General features: G+C 42.5%; 1 long non-coding RNA gene across 5 annotated transcripts in view; it reads left to right on the top strand.

Moving 5' to 3' along the window:
* The first annotated feature begins 110 nt into the window (after positions 1 to 110).
* The window catches only part of LOC121830312 (uncharacterized), a 43,296-nt gene continuing 28,955 nt past the window's right edge, over positions 111 to 14,451 (top strand). For all 5 annotated transcript variants that reach the window (XR_006073487.2, XR_006073486.2, XR_013052332.1 and 2 more), the window contains exon 1: positions 111 to 200. This is a non-coding gene — a long non-coding RNA (uncharacterized LOC121830312). The remainder of the gene's footprint in view (positions 201 to 14,451) is intronic.

The following is a 14,451-nucleotide window of genomic DNA, read 5'->3' as shown; positions in this document are numbered from 1 at the left end:
ATATGTAGTTTCTGCCAGCTATTGCTCATAAGTCCCATTAAGCATGATTTCATCAATGTAACTGACATCAGAATGTTCTGTGAAATGTCATAGTGGTCAGAACTCTTTGGATCAGATTATGCCAGACAATGGAAGAGCTAGCATTGACTGTGAAGATACTCCACTGTCCCTGTGTGGTGACAACAAACACTTGTGCTGAGGTTTGTGATTTAGAGATAAAATGATGATATGTGCCAGAGCAATAACTATACACCAACATCTCAATGAAAACACTACACCTGCAGCAGTAACTTGTGTTGGTATTGTGTTCCCCAAAATATTGTGTACCCTAATAAACTTATCTGGGGTCAGAGACAGAACAGCCACTAGATACAGAGGCTAGAAAATGGTGGCACTCACGCCTTTAATCCTAGCATTCCAGAGGCAGAAATCCCTCTGGATCTCTGTGAGTTCAAGGCCACATCGGAAACAGCCAGACATGGTAGCTCATGCCTTTAATTCCAGAAAGTGAGCCTTTAGTCCCAGGAAGTGACAGCAGAAAGCAAAAAGGTATATAAAGCATGAAGACCAGAAACTTGAAGCTTTTGCCTGGTTAAGCATTCAGGCTTTTGAGAAGCAGTTCAGCTGAGATTCATTTGGATAAGGACTCAGAGGCTTCCAGTCTGAGAAAACAGGATCAGCTGAGGAACTGGCAAGGTGAGGTAGCTGTGGCTTGTTCTGCTTCTCTGGTCTTCCAGCATTCACCCCAATAACTGGCCTCAGGTTTGATCTTATTAATAAGAACTTTTAAGATTCCCGTTACAGTAACTACAACTGAAACTGTCACCTGAATAGCTTTATAACAACTCATGGTCCTTCTGCCTTTCACATAGGCTGAAAAAAGAGGATTAAATTAAACCTACCCTTGTGGAAGACTTAGAAGAATATTCCAGAATATGATTTTGGCGGTAGCAAATGAATATTCTGCAAAGGGAGCAATAACTCACCTGTTATCTTGTTTAGAGAAAACCCAGGTGAAAGAGGTGCTTTACCATTGCTATAAGCCAACTCTGCTCATTATGGCACATAATACATACATACATATATATGTATATGATAATTTAGTGTGCTGATTTATATTATCAAAATGTTGTGATCAATTAGTCATGACTTAAGATACCCTTGGATCAACCATGATGATCAATTTTTCATTGACTATAGTGGTTAAATCCTACTATTTGGCCCTGAATATTTCAGAATCCAACATCCTGTCTAAAACCAGGAAACTCATTTGTGTTATCATTCTCTGGTTACAAAAGACAGTCACTGAACTCAGCTTTTTTGGGAGGTGATTCCCCACTCACTAACACATATCCAAATTCTTTAGTGAAGGGGACATGATTTTGGTTCTCTTGATGAATATGGCAACTATAGAGAGTTAAGCTTTCTCCAACATTTCTATTTTCCTCAGTATTTGTTCCTTCTTCAGTTTTATGCCAAGGAAACTTTTCTAACTCACCTTGATTAAACCAGATCAATTTTGGGTCCATATTTCAGAAAACAGTCAATGGGTTGAAGTCTCTTCCAGTTACAGTAATACATTTGATTTGGTTTAATATTATATATAATTCTTCAAAGTATGATACTCTTAGTGTCTATTCTCACATCTAAACTTCAACTTTGTGCCAGTGTGCATTTTTAAAGTCTTGCTATTCTTTTGGCATGTGAGCTTACTTTTCCCAGAAGCAATGCGACTTTTGCTTCCTGGAGCACGTTGAGATCTGGTGCTGGTAATAGGTCTTGAGATAGTTCCAGGTGGTGAGGGAACAAGCATCGATTTAAAAGGTGGTACATTTTCATAAAATTACCGTCAGGTATTTATGCAAGGGGAAGCCATTCTCCTCAGAATGCAGAGATTGTATCTGCTGGTAATTAAGGGTTAGGGATATTAGATAAGAAATACTCATCCTTGCCCAAGTCCAACAAATGCATTCTTTCAAAGTGTCAGGTATTGACTACTTCTGAATGGCATCTGAACTTTCACATTAAAACTTGACTCATCTAAGTTTATCTTGTATGATAGTCCTGTAATTCATACAGTTAGTTTGGGTTTGATTTTCAGTCATATCTGCTTGTGACTCTGAGATATAAGAGTTTCTTCTGTAGCCACCAGTGATACACTCTGATGCTTGGTGTCTTGATCTTAGGAGAAGCTGATCCTTAGTTCCCGTGCTTACTCCTTATTGTACTAATCAGGGTGATAATTACTGAATTAACAATCAACCATTTTGTCATGCAAAGACTTTCATTCAGTAGATAAGTAGCCACAGGTAATGATTTATTAATGAGTTACCATAATACTATTGTTCTTGTTTGTTTTTGTAGTGGTGCCTCTTACGTATTTCAGTCTGGCCCCTATGAGTGGTGTTGCATTACCTGCCAAGTGCTTGGACTAGAGGTGTATACTACAACACGTGATTTATTATCTTATATGGATTTGACTACTTCATTTTCCACTGGCAAGCAAAGGATATTTGAAGTTAACAAGGGTGACCCCAGCGCAGAATGCTATCTTAAGAGCTTTAGTTTCTTTGTGCTCTACAATCAAGATCCAGCAACAAGTGGATCTTGGGGAGAGGACTGATGTAAGGAGTTGACCACTTAGCCTATCTGTTTTGGTAGACCTCAGCTACCTCAACGCAAAAAACACATTACATATTATCTCATAGTCCTCAGGTTCATAAATTCAGGAGTACCTTCTCATGATGTTTCAGTCAGTATACTGAACAGGGTTGGAGTCACCTTAAAGCTTGGCTGACAATGAATAACCTGCTTACAAGATGGTCCACTCACATAGTTATTGGCAGCAGGCCTCAGCTTCTTGCCAGCAGTTGGCCAAAGATATCAGTTCCTTGCTGCACAGGCATCTCCACAGGGCTGTTTGTGTGTCCTCATACCATAGCAGTTCCCAGAGAAGGACCTAAAAGGGTGAACAGGATGCTGTGATACTTTTAATGATTCTATTATACTCATCATATTCTACACATCAGAAACAAGTCTCTAAGCCCAGCCACATTCAATGAGAGATGAATTATGTCCACCTTTTAGAGAGAAGAGTCTGTCATATATATAAAATCCACCATAGAGTAGGACTGGAAGCCTGAAAAATCTGAAAGAGAACTAACTCCAAGACACACAGCACCTGTCGAAAGTGGCTGAAATTGGGGTGGAAGTGACCAACAGATCTGTTCTCCCTCAGAGATCAGGGAATTGACCTGTGTGGTGGGTGCTTTGATATTTGAATGGTGCACATTGCATTCCTGTTGGGCAATCTCTAGGGAAGCTACCATTTGGCTGGTATTCAGACTGTTGAAGGAGAGATGGTGTGAGACTGGCGGCCTGTGGAACTGGCATGTTTTTGCTCCTCCTCTGTCCCTGAAGTAGCATAGCCTACTGGAGGTTGTGCATCACTGGTGTTATAACTGTTCTCTGCTGCTGGAAAGAAACTTACAAGAACTGTAAATAGAAAAAGAGTGCATCTTCCCTCCTCCTTGCCTTCCAATTTCACACCAGTCTCTTTCATTGATGGAAACTAACAGGAATCTATCTGGCTAGGGAATACTGAGAAAGTAGTGCAAGGCAATACAGTGCAGATGGGTTGATTTGGTGTTGAGAGACAGCAGGGCAGTGACTGTCACACCAATTTTGTCTTATGATTTTCTTGTAGACAAGTCTTCTCAAATCACTCTTCTTTAGTCTCCACGTTGAGCTATGAAGGACATCATACTTTTTTCAGATCCCTGTATTACCCTTTCTCATAAGTGGCTGGTACTTTATATGAAGTGGGCACATTTGACCCCTAAGTTACAGATTTGTAGTCAGTGAGTTTTTAATGTGATGAACACTTGAAAATCTGGAGTCACTTGTGATCATCACCTTTTTCTTTTTAACTTTATTTTATGTGTTTGGGTGTTTTGGGCTTCATACACATCTCCATACCATGTGCAAGTCTGGTTGCTGCAGTGGTTAGAAGAGGGAATTGGATGCCCTACAACTGAAGTGACAGATGGTTGTGATCCACCCCAAGGATGCTGGAAACTGAAACTCTGGAAGAATAGGCAGTGCTCTTAAATGCTCAGCCAACTCTTCAGCTCCTTATGATCCATTTATCAACCCAGTGACTAATTTGCTATTTGGGAAAGGGGGTGTATACAGCTTGGATACCCAGTGGTCTCCATCAAGACACTGATTATGGTTGACCTCACCCTCTGTTCTTTTGGCAAACCTGGGCATACAGTTGTTCAATAAGGTCTGCTACAGGCAAAATGGCTGGACCAAGCATCTTCCTTAAAGTTTTCAGCTTTGGGGAAAGTTGTGAGTTGGACATTCTTCAGATGAATGTCAAAGAATACTGTCTTCGCATGAGTGATCCAGAACCTCATGCTTTTCTGGACATCCTTTGATCAAAGAGTCCCAGATGGGCAGGTTCTTCCCACTACCTCTACAAACCATTCATGCCATCCCAACTGTTTTGACTATCTCAGATAGATTCTGTTTCCAGTGTAAAGTCTGAGAGCTGTTTGCAGGAACTCTTGAGATGACCTGTGATTTGGTATCCTGGCAAGACTTGAAGGCCCTGAGGGCTGAGCAGTTCAAACAGGTCTCCAACAAGTTAGTTGCAACCATGCTCTCTCTATACAATCTCACTGTATTTCCTTTTAAAGAATGTCAAGTGCTGAAATAAATGTAGTAGGCACAGTCAAAAATTTAAGGGGAAAAATGAGTATGGGAAACTAACAGATTTCTTAACTCTCCTTTTGATATATGAGCTTCCATATCTGGTCTGCCTCTCATTTTCTGGCACAGTTATGAGGCAGGTAGAACCTGTCTCTGCCTCTGTCTTACTTTCCCTTTTAGGGGTACTCCTTCTTCACTCTCAGATGTGATTTTGTGTCCCAGATTGAAGGTGACTGCATAACTCAGCATAGTGCATGACTCCCATGAACATTTATTTCTCTTCTGCATAGCCGACTGGCTGGCTAACTCTTTCCTTTTGGATGGCTACTAGGTGCACATATCATGTACCCTCAGCAGAGCTTCTGATTGTCTCTGTTCTCCCAAACTTGCTCTTGCCTCAGCCTTCTTAATCAGTTGTTGAAAACATCATGCCTTAGTTGTTCATGACCCACAAACCTTCAGTTATTGCCTTGTTGTTCTTTTTTTTTTTTTTTGGTTTTCCGAGACAGGGTTTCTCTTGTGTAGCTTTGCGCCTTTCCTGGATCTCACTTGGTAGCCCAGGCTGGCCTCGAACTCACAGAGATCCGCCTGCCTCTGCCTCCCGAGTGCTGCCTTGTTGTTCTTATTCTGCATAATACATACAGCAAAATAAGTAGCAAATTATCTTGCCTCCATACATCACTGCTGTCCATGTCTGTGCCACTATCCCTTTTATCCTGGCTAATGTAATAACTGCCAGGTTTAGCTGCTTCTGTCTTTCCCTCCATCAGAGTGTTCTCCACAGTCTAGTCTCTAAGAATGAATGCCATTCTTGGGCTCCAAACCTTCCATGAGCTTCCCATCTTATTCATTGTGACACCACGTCTTCACAAAAGCCAAGTGCTTGATGACCTGGCCTCCCAACCACCCTCTGAAGCCTACTTCTTACTTCTCTTTTCTTTGCTCTCACGGAACTAAATGTGGGCTGTCATTCCTCTTTTTCTTGCAAGGAATCAAATTCTTGATCTTCTCACTTGCTTTTCACTCTGCCTAGGACACAGCCCTTATTCAGAGTCACACACTTTGCTATTTCTCCTCTTTTAAGCTTTCTTTCAATTTAACCTCCGCAGTGAAGACCTCTCTAATCACTGATATTCAAATTGCTTCCACCCATGGTCATGTTCTTATTTTCCTTCCTGATTATACTTTTATTCATAATGCTGATCTAACATTTGACACAATCAAGCAGCCAAGCAGATAATACATGCTACTTGTGTGTTCCTGAGAGTTCATCATTCTCTAATATCATTTAAGATATGCGAAGACAAGGGTTTGTTTACACACACACACACACATATTTGAGAAAAGATCTTACTATGTAGCCCTGGCCTACCTGAAACTCACTATGTAGATACAGCTGGTCTCAAACTCAGAGAGATCCACCTACCTCTGCCTCCTGAGGGATCAAAGCCATGCATCACCACATTGAGTGAGGCTTGGGTTTTTAACCTTTATTTTGTTCATGCGTATATGTTTCATGAGGAATGTTTTGCACACAGTATTCAGTAAATATTGGTTGAATGTATAAATATACATTAAAACGGATCTCTTTAATGTAGTGTAGCCCCTAAACTACAAGATCATAAACATGTTTTCTGCTCTAGCTCTGTGATGATGAGCTCTGGGTGGGGTTTCTTCTGAGCTGAAGCAACAGGCTATACATTTAACATATGGTAATATATGGTAACATATACCAGTCTTGGATAATCAAAACCAATGGCAGCCATAAGCCTCCAGCCTGGCCTTATTGATCATAAGTATAGGGCAGATACCAACTTCTGCCTTAAAGGATTTGAATTTTAAAGGAATGCTTATAGAGTCTGACCACCCAGAGGTTGTTATTGTCTAATAGAAATCTTCGTGCAGTAATGGCGGTAGTACAAAATATTTGACAGTTCATCTTACCTCTAGAAACTGTCCATTTTGTACTTTCATGTTTAACTCTGAATATTGTGTAATTAACTCAGAGGTCTAAACATCCTAATTATAGATTTTATATGATGTTTTCTCTCCAGGTTAGTAGAATTTCCCCCTTCCCTTAGCTTCTCTGAGGTTCAGAAGTTGAGAGGAAAAAGAGAACTGTGGTTAGTTCTATGTCTATACAAGTACATTTCTGGTTGATACGGAGAATAAAACCCTCAATGAGCTCGAAGAAGCAAAACAGTTAAATAGTGAGGCTGTTCCATACCTATACCCACATTTGATGGAAGAATGATACATGCTGCTTGCTGTGACACTGTCATAGTAGAGTAAAAATAAGTGGTGAAAAAGGACATAAAGACTAGTGACCAGGTCTCCAGTGTGCTGGTAAAGGGGGAATTTTATTTATTTATTCACTTAAGGAATATCTACTGAGTGCTTGCTCTAGTCCAGACACTGTTCTGTGTATCATAAATACGTGTAAATTCTGTTTTCTGGAATGGTTTGCATTCAACTCATCCAACATTGAGTGAGTGTCATATGTATGCCAATACAGTGCTATGTTCTGAGAACAGGAATTAAACTGTCTTGGACTTTGTCTTTGGGGAATTTCTTCCCAGAAGGCAGGAACCATGATTTAGAGACTCCTGAAAAGTGCAGGGGAGGGGGGAGGCATCAAGGAAGGCACCAGCAGTTCCTCTGGAGTCTGTGGAATAAGGGGGTGCCGGGAAAGAGTCTTGGTAAGTGAGCAGATATTTGTTAGGACAGGCAGGTGGGGAGTGGAGACAAGGAATATAAGAGCAGAAGCGGGAGTTAGGAAACCTCAAGGAAGAGCCAAGGATCTGTAAGAACTTTAAGGTCAGGGCAACTGCTAGGCCAGATAATGTAGAGACTTCCTCGCCACTCGGAGACTTTTGCTCCTTTTTTTCCCCGTAAACTATAGAAAGCATTTGAAGGGGTTTTAAGAGGGAGAGTTACTTGAGCTCTCTTGGCTTTTAAAGATCATTGTTACTTTGGTGCGCCTAGGAGAATGAATTAGAGGAAGTGAGATTAGAGCCCGAGAGACAGTTAGGTGGCTACTTCCAAGTTTGGACAGAGGCTGCTGCCGACTGAACTCAGCTATCAAAGGGGAAAGGAGAGGCAGGAGTAAGAACCAGAAATGATAAGGGCTGGGTTTAGTGAGTGGGTCTGGGAGACAGAGGGAGTTAGGATAGAAGGAGGCTGAACGTGGCTTTCTTTGTTTTCTGACTTGAGTAAGGGAGTAGATGCTATTCTTAAAATGTATACAGACAAAATAGCCAGCCCTAGACTTAGCAGGGGATATGGACTTTCAAACTGTCAAAATCTGGAGCTCAAGGAACAAGCCATGATTCTTCAAATTTAGGTCAAAAGCCAGGAAGAGGAGGAAGAACAAGGACCCTAAGTGTCTGGCCAGCTCCTGCCCAGGCCTTCCATGTCTCCTTCGGAGACCACAAAGCAGAGAGGAGTGTAGATTCATGGTCTTGATGTGGATTTGGTTCAGGGATTGACTTTGTGGTCTAGCCAGAGAGTTGATTATGGCATTCATCAGCATGAGCGCCGGGTAGTTAAGCTCACAGGCATGGGGAAGCTGGATCAGGGGTGTTTACACGGTTTGAGGACTGTGAGCATATTAGGGTGTGTCAAGACAGAGGCCACTCAAATGCCTTCACTGAAGGACTTCCCAAATGTTGAGATCAGAAGCCAGTCCACCCTGCAACAGACCCTTTCAGTTAGTAGGCTTAAACTGAGATCTAAACACTGGGGTTCACGAAAGGAGAAGGACACAAAATGAGTTAGGGTGTGACTAAGCTGTAACTTCCCTGGGTGAAGATCCAGAATGCTTTGGCTGAGATGACCATCTGCATGGAACATGGAGGGCCTGCGGAGGAACTGCTGAGATCCTTATGGGCCTTGTCCTTTTCCATTTCCACTGGTTAAAAACCGAAGGTTTAGGTTTTTGCTCCTTGAGCATCAGATTTTGATGTGTATCTATTTCCAGTTATGAAGCGCTAGGGCTTAATTCTGTTCTCATTATATTTTAATGGCTTACCTCCAGAACAACAGCTTCCACACCACTACTTATCCCATACAGTTAGAACCTCTTTGATGGTACTAATTCAGTGTTGTTAGTACTAATCTATCCCATGAAAAATTGTTTTAATCTACCTGTCCCTGTAAGGATGGAGGCCTCTGTTACTCATCACTGCACTGGGTATCAAATACAGTCCATGTCCAGTTAACTGTGGAGAAAACAAATAATTACTGATGGAAATGGTACCCGAGTGTCCCTTTATATGCCAACACATTTAAGTTTGAAGTTGTTACAAGTGCATTCTCCTTGGAAAGGAAATCACTTTATTATTCCTCCTTACCAAGAAGGGATGTGAGCTGAGGAAATGGCATGGCTTGGGCAAGCTTACTCAGCCTGGAAGAGATGGGGCTGGCAAAGGAAGGGATGGGCTTCCCCATCCCGCCCCCCCATCTCTCTCTCTCTCTCTCTCTCTCTCTCTCTCTCTCTCTCTCTCTCTCTCTCTCTCTCTCTCTCTCTCTCTCTCCTGCTGCTACTGCTGCTGCTGAGCCTTTCCAAGAAAACGCCCTTACAGGGAACCGCAGAAAGTGCTGAGCCCTTTGGAGAGGTATGGAGTAAATGAGACTTTGCCTCAGAACAGGGAAGCTGGGAATAGAGGTGAAAAACTACATCCACTGCCAATTTTGTTTAGAGTAGCGTGGAAACCTAACATGTTATAGAGACACCACTGAGCTCAGCTTTCCGTGGAGGGCTGGTCAGCAGTAATCCCAGCATTATGTGCTCTCAGGCCTGTGACCACAACATAAACACCAGTGAAGGCGATCTTATGGTCCGCTCATGCACTCCCGTTGAAAATGCAGGTGAGGTTGTGGAGTGCCCGGGATGCTGGCAGCCTGAGTTAAATATTCATCTTGAGAGGGGATCACTGGGGTTTATAATAGGACTGACTGCTCGCCAATTTTATTTTCTTGGTTCACAAAAGAGGCTTCAGTGGAAATAAACTCCAGGTCCGAGTTTTAAAAATTTCATGCTAAAGGGATATAAATGTTATTCACCATGGCAGAATTCAGTAAGCTTTTAATAACGAGCTAGTGAGGTGGGGTTCTCAGAAGGTCAGTGCTGTGGTGGATGAATGTGACGGGGATGTGACAAGGGAAGAACATAATGGGGAAATTCCCTCCTACCATCTGGGGGAGCAAGGGCTTCTCATTTAGATTCTGTGAGGTGAGGCATAAAGAAAAAATATGGAGGCGAGCTTTTGCTATTTAGGAAATACACACAGCTTTAGCTCCCAAGTCCCCACTTCCTAAGTAATGAGCACTCTGTTGGTCCAGTGCCTTGGGATCAATGCCCTCCTCGCTCCTCCCGAGCAGGGGTATGTGACATGTCACAAAAGTTAACGGTGGCAGGGATCAAACCCTTGTGTCTCCCCGTGTCATGTAGAGTTTCTCCCCGGGCTTCCTGCTGCTTATACACACACCAGAGTCTCTGCTAAGAGCCCTTGTTTCCAGCTTGTACATATAACAACTTAGTCTAAGATCCCGACATTTAGTTGTTTAGTTACCTCTCCCAGGGCAGACATTCCCCCCGCCCCAAAGGTCTTTGGCAAAACGGGAAGCGCCTATGTTGGTCCTAATCCCCATGAAAGGAAGGCACCAAACAACCTCAGCTCACGTCTTCCAGCCACCCTTGATTCATCTTCCTGGTGAGAGAGCACACCTCTGTTCTCTTCTCTTATTGGCTCATAGGTATCAACAAGAAAGAAACACAAAACCTGGGTATCCTGCTGAATGATCTTCCCACTGCGTTATCTTTGTATGTGTGTCCATTCTACAGTGCCAGAATGGACAACCCTTGAAGGCAGCCATCACACTTCTCCATCATTTATATTCCATAGCACACACTTTTGGGGAAAGTTTATTAAATATTAGATACAAAGCATTACAGAACTTCAGTGGGACTCCAGAAATACTTTATCCTCTTTTTTTTTTAATTTTATTATTATTTTTCTTTTTTAGTGGCTGTTGGAAATAGGAAAAGGGAGGGTAGTCATTAGGTGGGGGAAAGACATTTCTCTAAATGTCAATATTTATGAAACGCCATTTTAAACCTTTATAAATGATTATCTTCCTCAGTACTGATGAGGCACTTTCACAATGCTGCTCAATTTATTTACTCGGGAGACCAATTTATTTCAGTACCTCTGTACTAACTGTTTGCATTGACATCTAGGTCTGCTTTGAGCAAGCAACTGTGACAAGTTGTTTATTGAACTGTAAACAGGTATTGTCTGAATCTAAACAATGGCTTTATCTAATTAGGAGACCCTGGGCATCATCGTAGCCCCATGTGGCTATTCTAAGCCAGCCTAGCATCTCATACAGATCTCCCAGGCCTTTTAAAATCTCCTTGTTCACAGTAAAACCCTTCATCACAAAGTGAAGAATAATCCTCATTTGTCCTTTTACTGTATGTACTGGTGTTTTGTGCAAAAAAGAAAAAAGAAAAGAAAAGAGAAAGAATAAGAAGAAAGGACAACTGCCTGTAATAAACTGAGCCGGGGTGGCCTGATTTAGAATGGCTGAATTAGAAAAGGAAAGTATGAATGAGATATAAAGAGGAGCATGAATAAAGATGAGCTGGGTTTGTTGCCTAGAAGGTAGAAATGCCTCGTGTAAACTAGAAAGTGCCTTCCTACCCAAAGAGGACTCAATGAAATGGTGGTTGTGGAGTTTTCAGACAAAAACCAAACCAAACCAAAACAAAAACCCAAATGCAGGTGTGGTTGTGGGAAGCAGACTGAGGGGACAGAGTGGGAGTCAATTCTCTTGGCTCAGACCGAAATGGGGCATGTTCAGAAGCACTCGGAATCCTTGTCTTTCTCTTCCTGGCTCTTGCTTTGTGTTTGAAGAGGCTAATTGAACGCAGCAATCAATGTCTTTTGTTTTCTGCTGCTGCCACACCCCTGGAAGGCTTTGCCCAGTACAGGGAGGGGGGCAGGTTATGAGGGGGGCACACTTAAGAAAGCTTCACTGTACCGTAGTTACTATTACTACGGTTGTCTCTTGGAAGGAGAGGATTACCTGCAATTTTAAGGGGAAAAAGATGTCATTAAAGTGAAGATTTCCAAATGTGAGGCCAAACAGGGAACAGAGTGAGAGATAGAGCTTTCTAAATAAATAAATAAATGAATACGAAATGTCCCAAGGAAGCTCCGCTGGCCTACACCAAAAAGAAAACGCTGTGGACATCGAGTAGGGGGATGTATTATTTTTTCAGTCACTGTATAGACATTGTTGATTTCCTCATAAAGCCACCTCTTTACATTCTTTTTGTCTCTCCTCAGGCGTTCTGAGTAGCTTTCCAGCTTGCTTCCTTAACAATTTGTGTAATTGGTTTCACTCACAGAGGTCCAATTGGTAGGCTCATCGTGAGGGCCTCATGAAATATGAATCTATTTAAAAATTAATCGTAGATCAATATTAATTCAATAAAATATTTTAATCTGAGGTATGAATATTTCATACCTTCACATAGACATGCAGATTTCAAAAGCCATTTTGTGTTGCTGACAGGCTGTCCAGTTTTGCCAGGACGGCACAGAAATTATTCCTCCTTGCACTGTGTGTGCTCCGGGCTCTCTCAGCTAGAGCCGCCCAGGTCAATGGTGATGTTTATTCAAACTGCTGAGAGAATGCAAATAAGGTGTGTGTCACAGGGCAACCCAGGGAAGTTTACCTCGTTTAATCGAGTTTATAGTTTCCCCTGTCTCGGCTTGGAATCAACCTAAAGAGAATCTCACATCGTCTTATAGGTTAATCCTTGTTCACACCAGGTTTGACTCGTATCAAACCTGGCATGCTGAGGCACCCGAAGGCGCCTCTGACAAGGGTCTCTAAAGAGATGGACTGCCGCTGCTCTCATCGAAATGAACCGGTTGCACCTGACTGATGAAACCCGAGATTTACCAGAGCAGACAGGCCCCAGCTTAAACAGGCTTCTCCCTTGACTGCAACCCCTCCGCCACTTGAAGCAGTCATCTCTCATGTCAGGTGTCCTCAGCTAAAACAACAGAGTGGCGTCTGACTTCAGCCGGAAGGAAGAGGATGGCAGATGGCAGACAGGCCATGCTCTCCTGATCAGTGGGGCTGGGTCTAACGCATCACTCTGCCACAATTCCGAGAGGCCAGTTGAGACTCCAGGGGTGGAATAAAGCCACAAAGGCTTAGAACTAAGGTAACCATAATGAATTAGGAGGGAAAATGGTCTCAGTGCTGATTCAATATGAGAAGCATTGGGCATTGGCTAAAACAATAATTTTCATCCTGTTGGGGCTACTACCTCCATTTGTCTTTAATATATGTCTTTACCACCCGATACCTAAGTTATACTGGCTCTCCATAAGGAAAGCTGAAAGCTGAATACATTAAAAATTCTTCAACTATGGTTTCTTCTTGAGGGAGCAATGGTAAATGAGGTGATTGAATTACTGAGGATTTCTATGCCCCAGAGAACAAGTCTACATAGGTTAGCATAACTCCAAACTGGGAAACAGACATTAAGAACACAGTAAAGGATTCAGGTAAGATGCCCAACAGATATGAACCGAGTCCGTCACATCTCTGTGTTTCCCTGGGGTCTCACAGAGCCTTGTGTGTAGCAGCACCACCCCTATGCCCCTTCCCTGGTGTATATCTTGCTGAAGGAATAAACATGTGTACAGTTGTTTCTGACATTTATTTAATTTGCCTTTGCAGTGTTTGCTGTACACAAAGCAGGTGTATTTCAAACGGTGCCTTGGAATGATATATACTCTCAACTTTTCTGTAATTTATTATCGTATTTTCCTTTTAGAGGAGAAGGTTGAAGCTGTGTACTGTGGTCGTATATCCAAGCTAAGGGCATGTCGCTGCATCAATCAGTCCCCAGGACAGGTCTCTCCTCTCTGTGTGAGAGTACAGCAGTAATAAATGTTCCTTTGAGGGGTCCCCTGGCACCTCTCCTCCATTTCTCCTTATTTGATAAGTTGGATTATTTCTGACTATAACCAATGGGTTGCCTGGTCCTCTTCCCCAACACTATTGAGTGGTAGATGTGTCCGGTACACACAGAAAGGGCCCAGGTTAGCTCTTAAATAGAAGCGGTATTGATGGATTGACCAGCTGTTCTGTTTTGCCCAAGGTGATCTTAGTTTCATCCCATCCCGAGCAATCCCTTGTCCCAAAGCAAACAGGAGTAGTTGGTGACTGTGATGGCTTGAATGGGAACTGTCACCCAGCCCACTCACATATGGAATACTTGATTCACAAAAGATACACTGTTTGGGGCTGTTATAGGACTTTCTGGACAAGCAGCTTTGCCGGTGGAAGCACGTCACTGGGGGCAGGCTTTGAGAGTTTTTAGCTTAGCTCCACTTCCTGCAGCTGAGATGTGAGTTTGAGATGTGAGTTCTTAGCTTCTCGCTCCCCATAATGATGTTATCCCCATCATTATGGACTCCAGCTCTCTGGAATCATAAGCCAAAATAAACTCTTTCTTTCGTCAGCTGCTTTTGGTCATGGGATTTTGTTACAGAGACGGAAAAACAATTAATACAGTCACCCTAACCTTGGCACTTGAGATGCCAGGTTTTTAACCTAGATCTGTAGGTTTCAGGTGAATGCTACATTTCTGGAAGGTACTTAAGTTGGGAGACCAAGAAATATTTAACATTTTGTAAATTATGG

The sequence above is a fragment of the Peromyscus maniculatus genome, chromosome 6 (assembly GCF_049852395.1).
Source record: "Peromyscus maniculatus bairdii isolate BWxNUB_F1_BW_parent chromosome 6, HU_Pman_BW_mat_3.1, whole genome shotgun sequence".
NCBI classification, from domain to species: Eukaryota; Metazoa; Chordata; class Mammalia; order Rodentia; family Cricetidae; genus Peromyscus; species Peromyscus maniculatus.
The sequence above is the reverse complement of the archived record's forward strand: the minus strand, read 5'-3'. Positions and strand labels throughout refer to the sequence as shown.